Source organism: Alosa pseudoharengus, unplaced genomic scaffold (assembly GCF_046254945.1).
Source record: "Alosa pseudoharengus isolate Yale_2024_CS ecotype anadromous, Long Island Sound unplaced genomic scaffold, YU_APseudo_1.1 YU_APseudo_1.1_scf_8, whole genome shotgun sequence".
NCBI classification, from domain to species: domain Eukaryota; kingdom Metazoa; phylum Chordata; class Actinopteri; order Clupeiformes; family Clupeidae; genus Alosa; species Alosa pseudoharengus.
The window spans coordinates 5,661,978-5,668,787 of NW_027468870.1; the positions used below are offsets into that span (position 1 = coordinate 5,661,978).

The 6,810-nt window shown below is 40.3% G+C and overlaps 1 long non-coding RNA gene across 1 annotated transcript; it reads right to left on the reverse strand.

The window, feature by feature from the left end:
- Nucleotides 1-4,897: 4,897 nt before the first annotated feature.
- LOC143111689 (uncharacterized) lies at nt 4,898-6,810 on the reverse strand. Its single transcript, XR_012984580.1, has 2 exons — nt 6,256-6,810; nt 4,898-5,853 (listed from the first exon to the last, which is right to left on the reverse strand). It is a non-coding gene; the product is annotated as an uncharacterized LOC143111689 (long non-coding RNA).

Genomic DNA, 6,810 nt, shown 5'->3' on the forward strand with positions numbered 1-6,810 from the left:
CATTTTTAGCAGTTTTATAAAAAATGCTAACTAGCATGCTAACATGTTAGCATGCTAACTATGCTAACCATGTGACTTAGCTAACCTAGCTAATCATTTTTAGCAATTTTGCAAAAAATGCTAACTAGCATGCTAACATGCTAGCATGCTAACTATGCTAACCATGTGACTTAGCTAACTTAGCTAATCATTTTTAGCAGTTTTGCAAAAAATGCTAACTAGCATGCTAACATGCTAGCATGCTAACATGCTAACTATGCTAACCATGCTAACTAGCTACAGTGGGTAGGAGTCATAGTTGATGACTGTCGTTAGCTAACATTGTCGAAACCTACAGCTAACCGGTCACTTTAAAGTTGACGACATTAACGTTGATTAGGTGGGTTTCTTTAACGTTACATGATAAATAGCAACAGATCAAGTGCTAACGTTAACTATTCCCCTAACCTAACGTTAGTTTGGCTATTTCATACAACATAATGTTTGAGGACTTAAATGAGTCAAATGCCAAAAATCGGACCACTTACCTTGTCTGTAGTTGGAGAAGGACAGTTACGAGCAAGTAAAGTGGGATCACGGCAGGCGATAAGACTAACGTTCAGAAGACTCCAGTGGTAGAAAGATTGCATGGTTGATTGCATTCAGCTGCAGTTCACGTCATAATGCTAAAAGTTGCCGCCACGACGGTCAATGTTAACTCAATGGGAATTTGTTGCTCTTTTATCGTAAATATCTCAAAAAGTATAAAGTTCACAAATGTAAAAAATACATTGTGTAATTGTCCGTTACAAGACCTTTGTAGGAGTGTTTGAATGACGTCAAACGGTTCAGTGGTTTTAGTGTTATTAAACGTCAAATTTGGTCGGAAGAAGAATAATAAAAGACGATAAGAAGAACAGTGATAATAGTCCATTGCATTTACATGCAATGCAATAATAACTAGAAATGCAATTCCAAGGAATTACCAGTGTATGAAAATGCAAAAGTTGTGATGTAAAATATAATGTATAGTTAAAATAGATAATACAGAGATGGTTACTACGGTGATGCTAGGACAGACATGGTGGTTGCATAGCTTAAAGGAATACACCACCCAAAATTAGTAGTAATATATGTTCTTACCTTAACTTTCACGAGTTGAGTCATACCTCTCCCGCGCCGGTAGGTGCACTCAAACGCTCTGTCGCGCGGCTCGAATGTGTTAGCATGTTGCTATGCTAGCGGGCTCTGCCGTGGCCGTAGCGAGAGGAACATAGCAGTATTCAAACACCTCCACGTTTTCCCTACTTAAATACAGTTGCACGAGTAGTTGATAAAAATGTGTACGTCACACAACATGAAACGTGGCGATTTTCCAAGCGAATAAACAGGAGAACTACAATGTGTGGCGCAATAGCACTTGGGAGTACTTCGACCTAGCGTGGTAATATTATTAACACCTAATTGTAGATCCTATCCACCACCGCATTAGATCAGTCTTTCTAGAACAGGCAAGGGCTTTCTAGCCTCACGTCAGCCATATAGCCTACATTAAAACAACCAGCGGATGGTGGGCGGGTGCAGTTTTGAAAATTGGTCAACAAACTTTGGTGCTGATGGATGGCTGATGGATGATAAGTTTTGCTATGCAGTTATGGTTTTTGTGTACAACAACAATCCTTTTAAACATCTTATAAAACTTTGGGTAAGATACATTGATGACTGTTTTTTGATTTGGAAAGGTAATGAGACCGAGCTATTGGAGTTCACAAATTTTTTGAACTCAAGACTAGAGACTATCACATTTTCATCAGAGAGGGATTTGGAGTCAATACATTTTTTAGATGTTTTAATATTGAAACAACACAATCAGATATCCACCACAGTTTTTCGTAAAGAGACCGATAAAAACACGTTGTTGAGTGCAGACAGCCACCATCCAGTGTCACTGAAACGAGGGTTGCCGATTAGCCAATTATACCGGGTCCGACGTATCTGCGATACAGACAAGGAATTTGAAAAACAGTCAGTAACTTTGCTTAACCGATTTCGATCACGGGGGTACCCTGAAGAATGGTTGACCCCAGCTTATGAGAAAGTAAGATCGATCAGAACTACTATCGAAGAAAGGAAAAAAACAGACACGTCCTTTTTCAGTGAACTACGCACTCACATACAACAAATTATCAAGACCTATCAAATCAATTGTGAATACACATTGGCATATTCTAACAACAGACACCTCTTTGAATAACACATTTGCTGCACCACCTCTCTTCACTCATAAAAGGTCGAGTAACTTAAATAATCTATTGGTAAGGTCGGACGTCATTCGCACAGGGAAGCCCTCCTTCATCAAGGGGTGCTTCCCTTGCAGAAATTGTGCTGCTTGTCCACACATGCTAAAAACCAATACGTTCAGCTGCTTTCACACGGGAGAATTGTACAAAATAGATTCATTAATAAATTGTTCTACGAAAAACGTAATTTATCTTTTGCAATGCCCTTGCCATTTATTATATGTTGGGAAAACATCGCGACAATTAAGAACAAGACTGAGTGAACATAAATCAGCCATCCGTAGGAATGATATAACTTCACCTGTAGCAAGACACTTCATAGAAAAAAATCACACTTTAGAAGATCTGAAATGCACTGGTATAGAGCACGTACAAAGACCTCGAAGAGGAGGAGATACAGACAAAAAGCTCCTTCAGAGGGAGTCTTTCTGGATGTATCGCCTACGTTCTATGTCACCAGAGGGAATGAATGAAGACTTTGATCTGTCTGCATTTCTGTGATTGTGTCATTCTGAGTGTCACTGACATGTTATTGTCTTATGTATTTATCATTGTCTGACTATACGATATGTGGTGATGCGTTGTTAAAATGTAAATTATTGTGTTGCATTTTGGAGACACCAAGCGCTCCGACTGATAAACGGCCGGTGAGGCCTGATGTGTAGGAGCGCCTGTTGAATTCACGGAGCTAATGAGGACAGGTGTTACTAATTGAATAAACTTGTCTATTTAAAACTAGGAAGTAGCCATAGGGATGTAACACACTGACGAAGGCCATCAGGCCGAAAGTTTGTCAATTAACCCCTGTGCTAAAATGAATTAAAAGCAAGAAAAGACTTTTTGGAGTGCGACCATTTGTTATTTTCTATGAGTTCCCTGGATTACGCTAGCCTGACGTAGTCATACTCAATTCTAGTCAGAATTTGAGTCTGATACTGCTCCATAGAGCTGTGATTATGGGGCGTGTTTCAAACGAACCAGGAAAAAAAATGCCTCTGCACTCAATTGGATAGACCTACAACCAATCAGAGCAACGGAGTGTGTGACGTATGTTAAGCGACGCATAGTTGATGTCAACAGAACTCAACTGCACGCTAGAAGAAGAAAATGTGAGCGATTTTCGCAGGTGTTGTAAAAATAATGTAAGGATACACGGAGTTCTTCAACACACGAACCTCATTTTTGAGAGAAACAGTAAAGGTGAATGCATATACGATCAAGTTATCCGTTTAGGATTACAACTCCACAACACTGCAAACAAATCGCATCGCATTTGTCGGTCCTGTCAGAACTTTATAACACGGTTGGAACGCGACATGCCCGTGTTTAAAAAATGGACAGAAGACGAAGGAGACCAGCCTGAAGAACCGTGTTCATCTGAGGCATCAGAGACGCCCCGGACTCTGAAGAAGTTCTGCCCCAATCCGTCAACTCCAACCGGTACAAAAACGCGAAGAAGCATTACAGAGGTAAGCTTGTTAATACATTTCTACTTCTTATGATATGACTATGAGAATAACCTCGATTGCCACGTTTCACATGAGTTAATAGTGAGTCGTGATTATTGTCCAATGTGATAAACACTGTGCATTCCCACACTCCTCATTTCCGTGAAATCTATCTATGATTAAATCATCTAGTCATATTTTGACATGCCTAGTATTCTGGAAGCCAGCCCGAATTTCAGTGTAGTGTGAGCAAATGTTACCAGGATAAACTTGTACCTGATGTGTAAGTTGGCCTCTGTCACTTTGTCAATATGTAGAAACTTCATTTTGTAATGGACTAGCATGTTATCCAACCCCCACTTCTGTGCTCTGCACCTCTGTGGGGGGTGGGCAGTGTTTCTCTGACCTGCTCAGCAATTGCATCTGGTGTCACCATATTTAACAGTCTGTATTTTCCAATGTATTGTCAATGCACGTTATACTTATTAGGCTATACTGTAATTCTTCACACTGATGTGTTCACTTATATTTCAGGTTGTCACCCATTTTCCATCCACTTGACCTCCACCTGGAACACCTAAACAATTTTCTCAAATCATTTATGAGAGGATTGGGACCAAACATGTCAGAAATGTCAGCAGCCAGAATCAGTAGGTCCATTGGCATCGTCAAAGAGCTAATGGACAAAACGGACACAGAGCTGGAGCTGACAAGGCCGGCTGGCATTCATCATGTGGCCCGAGAACAGGACGTTTTAACACTGGTAAACGTTTTCAGGGAGACACAACTTTCCCAACAAAAATCACCCAGGCAGGCAGTCTCATGCATTCCCGAATTTCAAGAGAAACTTTTTGGCAACGCTGAATTACCAGGAGAAAATAATGGACTGGCAAAATGTGCCTATTTAAATAATTAAGTAAATGTGAAATGTAAATGGTGATGGTAATTTGTAAATATTGTTTTCGTAAATGACAATGTAAATAATTGTTTTCATATAATAGTTTAGTAGTATCCACATTCTTGAAAACATTTTTGTGTTTTCTTATTGGTTGTATGTTCAAAGTTCAGCGTATATCTTCAAACATTACCTATTATGTGTAGATATTAAAAATCTTTATTGAAATGTCTTATTGTTTGTCTTTAAATGCAGAAACATCACCAACCAGTAGAGAAGTATAAACCATTTTAATTTTATTCAAAAATATTAATGTAACAGAGGTAAAAAAAAAGGCATTTGCACAACAACAGGACCCTGAAGCTACAAATTTGAGCCTGAATTTGAAGCTAGCCTGAGATCTTCAACATTGACAAGCCTGATTCCAAGTTACTTGGGGATGATTGTATCTTATCATCCTCATCCTCGTCATCAAAGTAACCAGTGTAATCCATGTCAACCTGAACACGGTCATCCTGAACAACACAGTCATCAAACAAATTAGTTTGACTCTGTTCGATGTCATCAAAAACCTCATGCATAATTCATAGTATCTTTTTTGCATGTTCCAGCTTGTATGTAGGGAGATTATGGATAATGAAGTCCAGGTCAAATATCTGTGTGCACTGTTCTAAAACTGATCAATGAGTTCATCTCCAAAACCAGTGCAGGCTGTGTCGACTGTGTAAAGTGGTATGTTTTTATGGTCCTGAAGTAAACTACTCCTGTAAGTTTGTAACAGTTCCCTGATCAAAAGTGTGCCCTTAGGTGTGACTATTCTGTGTTTGTGGTGTGATGAAACCTCCCCTTGAAAGTGTTCATATTTGGGGATTAGCTCCCCACAACCTTCAGGTTCACAAGAACAAACAGAATGGCAGTGAGTGCAGCACAGATGTCCTAGATCAACAGATGTGGTGTGTTCCTCAAAATGGCAGTACAAAGCTTTCCGCAGACAACTAGTGACTCCATTAAAGTACCGTCTTAACTGCTGGGTCAAGCTTTGTACTAACATCCCTCACAATCCAGTGTAGGCACTCCAGTGTATGGCCAGGTACTTTAATCAGACCCACTCTGATGTTTGTTCTGTTTGGGCTCAGGGCCAAATTTATTGGATTGTCCATCTGAAGCTGTTTCATAACCCTGGCTCTGGATTCCCGATCAGCAGAAGCGGTCAATGTCAGCACAGGTGTACCTGGAATATATAGCAGTACAAAAAGCAACCAATAAGTAACAGTAAAAATAAGAAATTATGAGTAGTATCATTTAGTACTTTTTAATGACTGTACTGACATCTAAAAAGAATACATCACTTATAAGGGGTACAGTGACTAGCCTACCAATATGGGTATGGTGCTTGAGTACATAAAGCAACACCCAAATGCCCTTTTGCAGCCTGACCACTGATAGAAATAAAACAGTAACCTACATTAGAATGTTTTAACAGCTAGTTCGCTACAATCACACTAACGTTATGATTGTACCAAGTCTGAGTTAGCGAACGTACAACGATACCTAGGCTACTATGTTTACAACATGGGATTCATATCACGACATTGGGAGTTATTTACTAAGTCAGACAGTTAGACTCTCTTACCATTTGTAAGTTAGATGAACTTCGTCCATGACGATACCCATTACGTTGGCTTGAAAAACATCGGAGCCTAGCATGTCCCTCCACTTGTTCAGCAGCCAGGATTCCGGGCTTCAAAAAAGGATCTGGCAACGACCGCTGGCTATATCCACCTCGTCGTGCACGCCGAGTTGCATCGCCATGATGCCCATTTCAGTTGCTTCGGCAAAAAACATCTTTCTTATCAACAAATGCCTTGATCCCGTTACTCTGTTCCTCTTTTAAAATTAATTCGCTGTCGATATCTTCTAGAACAGACCTGATAGCAGAATCTACACATCTCAATTCTCCAGCGGCAGCCATCGTTGTTGTAAACGAATTCAACCCAAGCGCTCTTTGGTGACGTGGTGGATTACGTTACTGTTGAGCATCTGTCCATCATCGTATAAAGCCCGCCCTGACCATTTGATTGGCCCGCCAGTATTTGGGCGAGCATACTCGCGCCACTATTGATCAATGCCAGACCGAACTTCCCGACCTCAAACGTTGTGGGCGGGACTAAGTTCGGAATGGCACCCA